At 34.7% G+C, this 14,731-nt stretch overlaps 1 long non-coding RNA gene across 2 annotated transcripts; it reads right to left on the bottom strand.

Annotated features, from left to right (window-relative positions):
* Positions 1-2,763: 2,763 nt before the first annotated feature.
* LOC149934333 (uncharacterized) lies at positions 2,764-3,462 on the bottom strand. 2 transcript variants are annotated; one of them, XR_016472347.1, is made up of 4 exons: positions 3,372-3,462; positions 3,185-3,289; positions 3,026-3,112; positions 2,764-2,969 (listed from the first exon to the last, which is right to left on the bottom strand). It is a non-coding gene; the product is annotated as an uncharacterized LOC149934333 (long non-coding RNA). The 2 variants fall into 2 exon arrangements; XR_016472346.1 differs by having other exon boundaries at positions 3,026-3,289.
* Positions 3,463-14,731: the final 11,269 nt, after the last annotated feature.

The raw sequence follows: 14,731 nt of genomic DNA, 5'->3' as shown, positions 1-14,731 counted from the left end.
GAAAATATAGGACTACCTTTTAGAAATATAGGCCTACCTTTTAGAAATATAGGCCTACCTTTTAGAAATATAGGCCTACCTTTTAGAAATATAGGCCTACCTTTTAGAAATATAGGCCTACCTTCTAGAAATATAGGTCTACCTTCTTTAAAAAAATAGACCTACCTTCAGAAATATAGGCCTACCTTCAGAAATATAGGCCTACCCATAGACATAGGAACTATACTTATACCTAGACGGAGTATTGCAGAAACTCAAGGCACTAGCGTTTTGTGCCCGGTTTTCCGTCCCGCGCGCGTCTCATGTGTGATATGGACAAAATTCCGTGGCGCCACCAAATCGTTTGGTGGAGAACGGAGAAACTATAAAAAGCGGAAAATTCGAACGCTGGACGCAAAAACGTATTTTCTTAGAGACTTGTAAAAATTGTTTAACTTACGAAAATAAAGTTAGTTTTTGGTAAAATACAACGCGAAATAAAATATTTTACGTAAATTTAAACTTCAAACAATTGAAAATGGTACAAACTTGCGTGGTTCCCAATTGTAAAAGTCGGTCACCAAAGGAAAAAATACCATTTCACAAGTATTTCTTGTTTTTATCATAACAATTTCATATCTTTGTTTAAAACCTTGTATTGTCCATTTTTTATAATAAAGATTACCTCAATCTAACTTAAACTTGTGCTCAAAATGGCTTAAGGCAATAAATCGATTGAACTTAATACCCGGAAAGTATCACTTTGTTTGTGGAAAACACTTTAAAGAATCGGATTATCGTGTTGGCAAAAACGCGAAAGATCTCACGCGGAAAATTCTTAAGGAAGACTCAATTCCTTCGGTTTTTGCGAGGGGAAAAAGTGATCTAACATTTAATGAAACTGGGACAAAAGTATATAATTCAGTGTTTAATAATGTTAGTGAAATAGGTATATATACATAATAAACGACTTTGTAGCGGAGCTATAGCAAGCATGAAGCAATGGAAACTTCAGATACCCTGCAGTTTGATTCCAGTAACCAGCTATCGGAAATATTAGATGTCGCAGCGTCTCCAAGTGTGTCAGAGCAGCCAGATCTAGATTTCTATGCTCTTGAATTAGACATACTATCCAACGATGATAAACACTCGGAAGTAAGTATAGTTGCCCTAATAATAAATATAAAATTATTTCTGAAAAGAGTAAGCTTGGAAGATCTTCACATACCGTGGTTAATATTTTTTAAACTTTGTAGTCTATAGTGATTGGCGATGAACCTATCCAAGTTAATGGAACTGAAGATGAAAATGCACTGGAAAATGCAAAGAGCAATCACGATTATGTGGGTAGTTAGAAATTTTAAATACTTACCTAGTGAAGTTTATTTAGAATTTGTTTTGTCAATTTTGTAGACATATTTCAAGGAATCCAGTAGTGTTAATCCTCAATTGCTAAAGAAAGAAATTAAAACTGTTGAGGTAAAATAGAAGTATAGCACAATATTAAAATTATAATTAAATAAAATTTTTCCCAATAGAAATCATGCCAAACATCTACCCATTATGTTATGTTCCAAAAGGCTTTAACCCAAAGGAGAAATAGAGTTCAAGCTCTAAAAAAAAAACTTAAAGTTACCAAGCAAGCCATGAAACGCAAAACTTTAAAACTTTCTTCCCTCAAGCACGTACTGCATCAAATGAAGAAACAAAATCTTATCTTAGAAGAAAATGCACTGGATATTGAGGAAAGATTCGGACCAACTTCAATTGAATTGTTTAAATTTTTGCGTCAAACAGGACCAAAAAATCAGAAGCTAATTCGAAGCTTTGCTATGACGGTGCACATCTTTGTTTACCTCATCCCAACACACTTCGTGAATGGACGAACAAAGCCAATGGTCAACCAGGCTTCACGGCTTAAAGTTTCACCTACATTAAAAATGAGGTTGATAAATTTGATTACCCGCTGCTAGTAGCACTGTCTTTGGATGAAATGTCCATTAAAAAACACACCGAATGGACTGGGAAGGAATTTTCTGGTTATGTGAATTTGGGGTTGGATCACGATACCCAAGATACTGAAGAAATTGCGACATCTGCCCTCGTATTTATGGTTGTAGCCATAAATGGCCATTGGAAAGTCCCTGTCGGATATTTCTTCGTCCATGGCACTCCTAGCCATCTGTTGAAAAATTTGGTAAAAGAGTGTCTCTTTCAAATCTATAAAACAGGGGCCAAGCTCTTACATGCGATGCACTTCGAAGTAACATTTCCATGGCTCAATCTCTTGGTGTTGTCATAACGGAAGATTTTATTCAATGCAGTTTTCCCAACCCTGGTAAAAACAAACTGAATTTGTTCTGTGATTGCTTTAGATAAATGAAAGTATTAAAGTACCTTTGGACAAAAAAATAAATCAAAATAAACAATTCTACCTAATCAGCTTTCCATAAAGTGTTTCATGAACAGCAAGTAAATCTTTTACCATGGAACACTCTACCATAATCATAAAACTTTCATATGTTTATGGTGAACATAATCTGTTCAAGACTACAATGTTATATCTTTTTTAGCGGATCCAGGTGAAGTTGTCCATTTTGTCCTTGATGCTTGCCACATGTTAAAGCTATTGAGAAATCTATGGGAATTTTACGGTGTTTTGATTGACCAACGGACTGGTGAAGTAAGAGAAATTCACCTTAAAAAGTTATCAAGGAAATTGAACAACATTTAATGTAAATATTTAGAAATTCGAATGGGCATATATTGCCATCCTTCAGAGCTATCAAGAATATGAAGGATTAACGTTGGCTAACAAATTATCAAAATTTCATATTAAGTTTAAAACTCAAAAAATGAAAGTCAACTTGGCCGCACAAACAGTTAGCAGTTCTGTGGCAAAAAGCATAGAATTTTTGAAAGAGGCTGGTGATCCAGTGTTTCAAGGAAGCGGGCCAACATCTAAATTTATATCAAAAATTGATCGGTATCTACAAAAAACAATTTTTAAGCAACTTTTCTAAACAATTTTGACTTCATATCTGACCTCACTGTTCCTTGCAGTTTGTTTGATGTATTGAACTCTCGAAATCCATGGGCTAAAGGTTACAAGGCACCAATTCGGCTTTCCAACCTTGAAATAACTAAACGTGACATAATGAAGACTAAAGAACTTCTATTCAATTTAACAGACTTGGAAGGCAACTTGATTTTTAAAAGCCAAAGAAAGACAGCCATTATTGGTTTTGGTGTCACAATTCACAGTGTTTTGGACATTGGAGAGAAGTACATTGTTCCCCCTGATGGACCACTGAAGTATATTTTTTTTAAATACGCTTAAATTTTTTGGCAAATACCAGATTTTGTAAACCATTGTTTATTTTTTAAGGTACCTTTTAACTTACAAACTTTCGCAGGACCATTTAGAGTTATATTTTAACACAATTCGTCAGCGAGGAGGTTGGAACAACAATCCTACTTGTAGAAACTTCACTGCCGCATACAAAAACATGTTGGTTACTAAAATTGAAACGTCAAAAAGTGGCAATGTAATTGCTTTGGATAACACTCACGTTCCAAATTTGTGCATGGTGCCAGTTCCAACCAACGAACTTAGAGTTATTGAAGAAGAATCTCTAGAGGAAGAAATGGATGACTTTATTATGTTTCTTAGTGATGATACATCAACATCCAACATCTTTTGAGAAAACATAATCCGTTATATGGCTGGTTTTGTTGTAAAGAAATTACGAAAAGCATTAAAATGCCAAACATGTTTACACGCTTTAGACGAAATTCATTCCTCACTATCAAGTCATAGCTATGCAAAGGAGGACCCAACCAAACTTCTACTCCTTTTAAAGGACAATGGTGGATTATGTCATCCGACAGCTAGGGTTCTCAAGATTTGTAGCTTGACTGAGAAGGCAGTGAGATACTTCGGATCAATCAAAACTGTGGCTAAAAACATTGACTTAAAAATAGAATGTTTGGTTCTGCGCCAGTTAGTAACAGACGATATTTTTCCAACTCTTACTGAACATATGTTTGATGACGAACTTGGATCACAACACCACGTTAATGTTTTGATGAAAAATATTATCAAAATATACGTTAACATAAGGCTGAGGAAAATAAGCAGAGACATAAACGATCAAATGAAGAAAGCAGCTATTCGAAAAAGACTCACCAAGTTAATATTTTTTCAAGGGCAATAAGAGTTCTTTAATCCTTTATCAATGTGTGTAGAATCCCTTCCACAATTATACCTCCCTTTTTTTTGCTTTTACATCTTTGATTGCAATGTCAATGGCCAAATACTCAGACACTGTTTATTTTTATTCCTATTATTTATGTAGTTTATTTTATTTATTTATATTAATATTGAAACTAATATATTAATTTACATTAACAGATAAATATCATTAATATTTACTCACATTTCATTATATAATTTGGAAATTTATTGGTACATTCCTCCATGCTTCCTTTGTTTACATTTGACAGCTGACTTACTTTTTTTAGTATAGTCAAGGCTATAGCCTAGGTATAGTTAGCCGCGCGTAGACGCCGTAGGCGGCGCCACGTAATTTTGTCCATATCACGCATAACAAAGCGCCATTGCTCAAAACCGGCCTCAATTTCGTAGATCCAGCAGTTTGTCTAGGTATAAGTATAGTTCCTATGTCTATGGGCCTACCTTCTTTAAAAATATTTTTCGGTCGCTCAAAGCGGCACAACGCAAAATCTCAGAATATAATAATCTATAGTAGGATTCTACTATAGTGTCACTATTTGAGGATAAATTGTTGCAGAAGTATATAATATTCACAAAAGTCTTCATCTCCGAGGCTGCACTCGAAAATAACGGAGGTGTACCAGGAAAATTCCTGAAAAATTACAGGTATTTTTTCCTGTAAACGTAGCGAGGCTGTAAGTTAAAACCTGTTCTAGACACGAGAAATATAAAGTACCATTAACAGTAAATTTTAAATTACTGTTGTTCAAACGTGAAATTTCCCGTTGCATTTACGGTAATTTAACAATAGAACCTTATTATCCTGTTGTGACAATTACTGTTGTTCCAACATGAAATTTCCTATTGTTTGTACTGTAATTTAACAATAGGATGTTGCTATAGGCCTACCCAAACTTAATTCTAAATATCAGTTACTACATAATAGTTGGACATAAGTGAACTAAACAAATGTTTCTTAAAAAGCAATTTTAAATTTAAATAAAACTATTTTATTGGTGAATAATTTATTTGAAAAACGTGATACGTACAGCGAGAGTTAAATCAGGTTAAGTGAACAAAACATATTAATACATCAACAAAAACAGAATGAAGATTCTTTTTAAAGGTAATATAAAATGATACTAAAAAATCCTTTTATAATTTATATCGTTATTAAAGTTCATAATTTCAAATTTATTAATAAAATTAAAAAATTCTGCCAACGTTCGTCAACACTTGTATTTCAGTGAAAATAAAAAAATAAATTATAAACGTGACTTTTTCTGCTCTTTAATACTTCATTTAATTTAGCAGTTGATGTCATTTGAAATTATCAGCTTCAGCTATCTGGTCTGTTTGCCATTAAAGAAGGTAGGCATATATTTTTAAACAAGGTAGGCCTATATTTCTGAAGGTAGATAGATTATCTCCTGAAATTGTTGCAATACAAGCTTTAATATTTTGACCTCTAACTACAAAACCAATTTGAAAAGATATTAACTCTTCAATTAGTGGTTTAAAAATTGTTGCTTCCCCATACTTCTTAACAAATGGATATCTGACGCACAAAGAAAGATTTATGCTACTTAGCTTGCTACGAAATTTAGGATGGAAACTTCTTATCATAAAGTAAATAAGTAAAACTTTATGCATGCCTCTTTTGGCACCCAAAGGATTATTCAGCTCAACTTCATCAAGATAAAAATATATCTTAAACATTTAGGATTTTTTGAAAATAAAAAGTGGCGTTTATAGATGTTACCATCATCATAATCAGTCAAATAATTTTCCCCAATTTCTACTTTTTCTCTTGTATATTCTTCCCAAATATCATCATGCGAAAGCGAGTTAATGAGAACCAGAGTTACTGGCACGTAAGTAAATGTAAGTTTTACATTTTTTTTCTAGTATGAATTCTTCCCAGAACATAGTCCACTGGTTTAATAAGATTAAGATTTGTCTCGCAAAACTTGTTTAGTTGATACTCGTTTCTAATAATACTTGTGAGTGAATTTCACGAAGAAATTTGCTCCTGTCTTTTTTTCTACACAATTTTCGCGACGAGCAATATTACTGCAGAAGTTCATGCAGTCTTCTAAAAGACTAGAAACACTGTTAACAATAGAGGTTGCAACAGAGTTTGGTAATTTGCGTTTTTCTCTAGTTTCCAATATCATTAAAGCTGCTTTTCTCTGCAGATCCTTTTTATCAACTTCATCGTAATCAACATCAGACATAGTAGAATCAGACAGTCTTTCCTCAATGACTTGATTAATATTTTCAGGGTTAATATAACCTAAATCTTGATGATTAAAATTGTTCAGATCAACCGGAATGCCCACATTTATAAAATGACCATTTCGAAAATGGTGGCGGTAAACATGCTTAAGTAAGAAATGTTTGGTACAACAGTGAACGAGGTTGCATTTCAAGGGCAAATTAGGATCATGAGCGTGACTAACTCTGAGATGCGTTAGCCACCCTTGGGGGTGGAAATCTTCTAACCTTACACAATGAACAGGAAAAAACATTCATCTGAGCATTCAGCACCTTAGTTTAAAGAAATGAAAGAATGTATCTGTTTAGTTGCATTAAATACCGTCTCCTTATGTGAAAGCTCATTTTACCCTAAATTGACATTAGTTTAACCTTTAACCACCTAGGAATATATTTAAAGATAAATGTTTGGAATTTAAGCACAGGGTGAAAAAATATATTTATTCTCAAACTTGAAAAATATTTTCTCACGCTTCATGAAAATGGATATATTGCATCTAACTTGATGCATATACATAAGAAAATTAAGAAACAATTCCACTATACCTTTAAGAAAAGCATTGTCTAGTTTAAAATACAAGATATTACTACAACTCCCTCACTTTTTCTGACGTAATTCTCTAAAATTTGGTAGATTCTGCATAAATTCTAGAGTTTATTTTTGTTTACTCGTGTTTAAGGTATTGAAAACTAAGGGATTCTCCCGCGCAAATCTGAATTTCCAAAAGACGCTAAAGCTAAAAATCCATATTCCATTGGCAATTACATTTACTTTATCTCAGATGTCCCACACTTATTGAAAACTTTACGCAATGGACTTGAATCAAGTGGTACTGGAAATCATTCAAAACTTCTAAAAAAAATGGTAAACATTTGTTGTGGAACCACGTTGAAGAAACTTTTAAAAAAGACTCTGAATTAGATTCTGGATTGAAACTTGCCCCCAAAGTCAAGTACGACCATGTATACCTAAATAACTTTTCTAAAATGAGAGTTAGCTATGCAGCGCAAATCTTGAGTAAGACAGAAGCCGCAGCTGTTAATATACTTGTTGGCGAAGAAGCTTCAGAGACTATAAATTTCCTACAAATTGTCAATGATTTTTTTGATTGCGTGAATGTAAGAAATCTAACTGATGGAAAATATCAAAGAAACCGCTTTCAAGATCCCTACCGACAAGTTAATGATTGGAGATTTCAATGGTTACAAGAAAAAATTTTAGGATATTTTGTGGGAGGCTGAAGTCAAAGCTTTAGTAGTACCGAATGATTTTGACAAGTTTAAAATGTTGTTGAGTCAAGAAACAAGAGATGGCTTAAAAATTACTGTACATTCTATTATTGAAGCAACTCAGTTCCTCCTTTCAAAAGGAGCCAAATTTGTATTCACTGAACGCTTTAATCAAGATCCTTTAGAAAGGTACTTTGGCAAACAGAGAGCTGCAAGCGGATCGAACGACAATCCAAACATCAGTTATCAGCAGAATATTCCCAATTTGAAAATGCTTGGTAAAAATTGTACAACTCCTGTAAATGGAAATGTCAGTGCTAAATCCAAAAAAGTTAAAGTTTTAAGAAGACTTTTGTATGAAAACCTCTAAATTCAAGCTTTATTTTGGGTACATATTAATAAACGTCAGTTACCAGTAAAAATGTTGGTTTATTTACTAAATCCTTAAACTTAATTTAAAATATTTCTTTACCCGTATCACATATTACATTAAATTTTGCGTAATTTTTCTTATCACTGAAGTTAAAAATTTCTTTACAATAGGATCTAAATAACAGGAACTTGTTAATCACTTATAGCTATCACATTACTTTATCAGTTAAGTTACAAACCCCTTTGCTGGTTTATAAACCTTTGGGACTTTAGGTTTTTTATTTCCATCTTTCTTATTTGCATGACATTGCTTGCAAGCCTTCTTATTTTTAATTTCTTTTCTTAAACAGGTTTTCTTTAAAGAGGCACGCTTAGCAAACTGGAATTCCGTTAAAGCTTTAGTTGTCAACCCTTTCCCCAGGGCCGTCTTTACATATTGTGAGGCCCTGGCACTTTTTATTTTGGGGGCCCCCTATGGTGGCGTACGAATTGGGGGCACCAAAGTGGCGACGAGATAGCAAGTATGGGCTGTAGCCGAGTACTCTTCAAGGTAGGGCAGGGCGAGTAGAAAATTATCATTTATTTTTGGTATCATGTACGGACACGGCGTGGGAGTAATTGCCGCTCCCCCCATTCAATGAGCTATGCCCCGTTGCCCCTTCTTGGGTCTAGGTTTTCCCGAATTTATTTTCGATTAAATATCGGAGACTAGGCTAATACCGAAAAATGAACCGCGGCCCGTCCGCACCAACGTATTACTTGAACTGTCGTTCTTCGTTTTGGGGAAAACACTGCAGTAGAGTATTTACTTCAAAAGTGTCTTATATCACTTACGGAAAGCTCGTTCATTATCATTTATCAAACCGTTCTGTGTGACCGCCGAGCGAGCGAAGCGAGTGAGGTTTCTATATCATGGCACTCCCATAGAATGTCTGCTGGCGCCCATGTTGGCTATTTGTCAAAAACAAAATATTTCGGTTTTTAGAAATAATTTGTCAAATTTGATTTCGAAAATAACCGAAGTATTCGAACAAATACCGCCAGGTTTGAAAATTTTAAGTAAAGGGAACTTTTTATCATATACCAAATATCAACGTTTTAGCTTGAGTAAATTTCCATCGACTATGAAAGCGTGGTATTTAACAGATGGTAAATAACTTGATATAAAATGGGAAAAGTTGTTAAATAATGGTAAATAACACTACAGCAAAAAATGGGAAAAGATAGCGTTATGGGATAGCTTTAACTTCTTGGCCACATCAATCGTAGGATGATATTCAAACAATTCCTCAGTGACTTTTTCCCCTCCAACTTTCTAAACGTGCTACTAGCATTGCTGATATAATTTTCTTTCGCCTTTTCCATTGGCTTATGCTCTGGGTTACTAAATACCTAAAGGCATAAGTAACAAAATATTATATTTCCTATCACCCAATGCAAAATTTTTTATGATATTCTGTTTCGCCAATGACCACCTAAATCATTATGTTGCTAAAAACTGACACCGGTCTTAGAATTACTTAGTCTTTGTAAGTTCCAGGTAACAACGCGCGGGAAATCGTTGCTGTTAGCCATTTTCAACTTTTGATGAACGAGGCCAGACCCTTTGAAAATTAAAACACTTTCACAAGTATCAGAAAAAAATTAACTTCTGCAAATATAAATAACGCTTGCTTTGGGGAAATAATGGTGTCTTATTGAATCGGAAGTGAAATATCAGAATTATGAACACTCGCTTCATTCTTTAAGGGAATATAACCTCTGGTATTTTGGTCGCCCTCCAACGGTTTCGCTGTTGGCCGCTTCCTCCTATGGCTTTCGAGGCATCGGAGCTGCTTAGTGGTTTACTTGAGAGTTAATCCTTAAAATTGTGGGGTCTTCCATACATATCGCGTTGCAGGTTATATTCCCTTTAGAGTACTTATTTTTTAATTTGAAACTTAAATGCGTTTACGATAGTTACTATCGCCATCAAACTAACCTGGCATTTACCGGCGAAGAGTTTAGGAAGGGAAGAGTCTCCCCGTCCAAAACTTTCGATTACACAATCACTGTCACAGATTTTCCTTCGCAGAAATCGTTCAGTGTCATACTTATTCGTACTATGTGATTTATGCTATAAATAATATGGTGAGCTAAGGAAATTTCACACAAAACAAAGGCAAAGATACAGAAGCTAAAAGTTTTTTGTTAGGATACAGTATATTTTCTTTTTGCTATAATTATTTCATACACATTTCTTAAAGAGGGAAACACTTCAAGATAATGCGTCATGAAACATTTTAGCACCTTCTCTCAAACACTGCAAACGTTTCCGGGCTTACGGGCGAAAATTTTATGGGAATGTCAAATAATTTTGTAAATTTTACAAAATCAAATAGTAAAAATGTTTAAATAAAATACTCGGTTTTCTGAAATTCATTATTTGCTATTTCAGAAAATTAATAACAAAACTTGGATCCGCCGCGCCGGTGGGAATAGTAAACCCGAAATTTAACGTCATAATTTAGTCGTATCAAATAGTGGCAATATCTTACCCGGATCTACTTCAAGCTCGTTTGACGTCAACTTCGCACTCTAAACATAGTCAACCTAAAAATTTGGCTGTATCCGGAAAACTGTTGGTGAGAGACAAAGCCGGTATTAGGGCAAGGCGAACGAGGCAACCGCCTCGGGTCCCGCGGTAAGCGCTGCCTTCAGGGGCCCTGAGACGATTCAATGATTCGAATTTGATTCCGGGTAAGCTTTTACGATTCGAATTCGATTCCAGATTCGAAGATTATTCTTTGGCTCCGAAAAAAAATAAGATTCTCGGTCAGATTCCTGTGATTTGATTTATGGGAATCAGGTGTATAGCAATATTATGAATTTGCTCACCGAGCGAGCGAACCCTATTTGTTTCGAACATTTCCTCGGCAAATTTGTTATGGGGGGAAGGGGCCCCGCACGCCCTAACGCCGGTCCTGGTGAGAGAAAACTATTTATCGAAGGTAGAAATCAGTTCCGACTAAATATGCCCGCCGATTTCAATAAAATGTCTCCGTTAAATAAAAAAAAGTGGGGCCAAGATACACCTTTCCTTCGCTTAGCCATTATTGCAAATATGAAATTTTAATGGTGAATGGTTTTGTTTTGAGCCTGAGGGGGCCCTTTTCGAACTCGGGGCCCTGGGCCCTGGCCCAACGGGCCCAATGGGAAAGACGGCACTGCCCTTTCCCCAAACAATTTAAAATAATCTGGCACATCATTTTAAAAACTGATTCGGATATGCTCTGGCAAGATTATTTGGAAGAAAAATTTGAATGTAATGGCATGACAGTGTACTCAACCGTCTTTTACAATGATAGTATCATATACACTATACTGTTATGATAGATAACTTTCTGAATATCGGCCGATATAAACGGCCACGAATAGCCGACCCATCGTCTGTACCCATAGACATAGAACTATGTATTTGCACCCCGCCGTTCCGCCTTAAGCGCTACAGCGGCCTACGAGACTAATCAGGCCGGGACAACAGTGCGCTTTGCGAAACAACGTTCGCCAGTGAGACAGCCTTCGTTTCTGCCACACATATAGCAAACAAACGCCCTCATCACGGCCCGACTAAAGGCGACACCATGGGCTGCCCGGAACCCACCCTCGCGCAGTTGACCTGACTAGAGTGACTTATTCTTCCACTACAAACTATCCTCCCCGAAAGGTTATAGAATTAAGGACCGTTCAAATAGGGACAGTGGGAATGTACCCATAGACATGTGAAATAAAATAGACCCCCGATTTTACACGGAGAGCGTGCGCCAGCAAGACCCATTCGTGAGGTAAAAACTGCGGAAAGCGCCTTCTATCGATGACCAGATTAAATAATAAATTAAATAATATCACGTGATTTCACGAAGGTCACGGGTGTCGAGAAAATGATTCTTTGGTAATCTGATGAAGGTGCAATTGAATTTTAATTATGCGAATAAATATATTAATTCGTACAAAATGAAAGTTAGACAAACCGTAAATTATTTTAAAATAAATAATGAAAATAATAAATTAAAATAATGCTAAAATATTAAATTAAAATAATGTTAAAATATTAAATTAAAATAATGTTAAAATATTAAATTAAAATAATGTTAAAATATTAAATTAAAATAATGTTAAATATTAATTTAAAATGTAAATAATATTTGACCGAGGCTTAAAAAGTAGGTTACTAGGTTATAGTAAAATGATATTTCAACTATATGGTGGAATATCCCTTTAATTTCCCCATCAGATGGCGCTTTTTACTGAATTTACCTCACGACGGTTAGTTCCTGCTTCCATGTTTATTTTTAGGCACTTCCTATTCTTCACATACAAAAGTTTTACAGAAAGCTATTCACAAGACAAACTGCATTACAGGCTTCGTCGCCGTTTTGCGTCCGCTTACTCCAGCGTCACACTAGCCTTGACAGCGCCTCGCTAGGGGGAAATTTTCATCTTGTGATAACGTCACTCCGTGAGTTGCAGGCTAAGAAAGACAAAATATATAATACAATCGGCGCAAGGATGCCTCAGACCGTTTCCGGTCATTCCACGGCGCGAAATTTGAATTTGGCCATTTTACGGTCAAATTCGAATTTTGCTCTTTTTGTCGTCTTTTGGCGCCATCTAGAGACCGAAATTGGAATTTTTATTTTTTAATTTCATAATTGTGGTGGCGAGCAAATTTAAAAGATAAGGCATTCCTATCATTCTTAAATTTAAAATAGTATGTATAATTATTTAATTTTGTAAATTTATTTCTACGTCTTACCAGTTAAATCGGCAGTTTCTTTTAAAATAGTTACCACGCTTTCTTGGGGGTAACGTTGTCTTAATGAGCTATAGACGTTTAAAATTATATTTTTCTCTTTACTTGTTAACAATAAACCTTTATCATGCTTTTTATAGTAACCTCTTGGGCTATTTAAAATATTTGGAGCTTCAATTATCGAATTTTCTTTAGCTGCATTCAGTAATTAAACTCATGACAACATGAAATTAAAAAATAGATTCCAATTTCGGTTCCTAGATGGCGCGAAAAAATTATGAAACTCACGAAATTTGAAATTGACCGTAAAGTGGTCAAATTTAAATTACGCGCGGTAGACTGGCCGGAACTGGTCTGAGGTATCCTTGCGCCGAATGTACTATATATTTTGTCTTTCTTAGCCTGCAACTGACTATAGCTCTCAGTAAAATATTCCCCAAAGTGACAAACTTATGGAAAAAAATTATAGACTTATAGTACCACTAATAAAATTGCATGTTCTTCAACAAGTAATTTTTTCTTCCCGCACCTGGTTGAAGGTGGAAGATTTAAATTTCATTAGTCGGCAACGCCCTCTATTGTAGATAATTGTAAAAATTAAACAATGGTGGGCCGATTAATTATGAAAATAATTTCTTAAGATTTATTTACTTTAGATCACGAGACAAAAAACTGCACGAGCCTTGACTGCGTTCAGTAACTCATAATAAGCTCAACGCTGAGCTGAACGGATTTTTTGACTTCCGGTTTTGACGTCACGTTGCCCGTCCATTGAGCAGGTTTTTCCGTTGCTCAACGGTCACGTGACATCGCAGCGCGGAGTAAGGCTAGCTGCAGACGCCGCAACAGACGATATTTTACAAAATTGACAACCAGCGTAAAAAAGCGTTCAACAACGGTATCAACGAAAATAATTTCAACATTGTATATTCCTTTTAAATGCTAATAAATAGTTTAAAATGTTTCATCTGTTGATTAACTTTTCTTATCTATTTGAAAAATGATTATTTCAATGAATATAGTGAAGAAATGCTTTTGGGAATCTCCATCCCGAAAAGGCTTTGAAGTCCAGCTTGTACTTGGAATGTAGGTTTGGTCTTCATGGAAATTTAAAACCAAGTTTATCAAACGTTATTTGTTTGTCTTTCACTCGAACTCTTTTGTTACTGCGCGATGAAAATACCAAAATGTTCGAGAAAATGAACTTTGACACTGTATTTTTAAGAATGGAAAGACTAAAATATAAATATAATAAAAATTATATTATTATAAAAATATAAAATTAATTAACAAGGGTTAAATAAGACCGTTTTAATTTAAATTAAATTAAATTTATTAGACGAGAATTATTCAATATGGCAGTCTGAACTTCATTAAAAAATAATTTACTTGTAGGTGTTTTCCGTTCCACGACAGACCACCATGTCCGAATTCGTTCTGTGCCGTAATTATGTTTATTTTTTTAATTATGGTATAAATAAATGCATTCTTATTATCAACGAAGGACTAAAATGGCAAACCCAATGCCAAATATTTTTATAAATCATATTTTCTAAAATTATCAAGTATTTTCTACTGTTTAGATTGCTAAAAATAAATTAGAGATTCTACTTAATGTAACTTTCTGTCATAGCAGAAAAAATGTTGTACCTACACTAGCGCCATCTCTAAATTCTTTTATGATGCACTTTTTATCTAACATTAGCTATATTTTCATGAAAATTAATACTTTAGCAATGAATCTGGAGATGGCACCACTGGGGCTGCTGTAATGAGCTCATCGTCGTGACAAGGTGAGATCGGCTTACTTAATTTATCGTGTAATATGTTACTTTGAAGCTATG

Source organism: Leiobunum rupestre, chromosome 7 (assembly GCF_980474605.1).
Source record: "Leiobunum rupestre chromosome 7, qqLeiRupe1.1.hap1, whole genome shotgun sequence".
NCBI classification, from domain to species: Eukaryota; Metazoa; Arthropoda; class Arachnida; order Opiliones; family Sclerosomatidae; genus Leiobunum; species Leiobunum rupestre.
The sequence above is the reverse complement of the archived record's forward strand: the minus strand, read 5'-3'. Positions and strand labels throughout refer to the sequence as shown.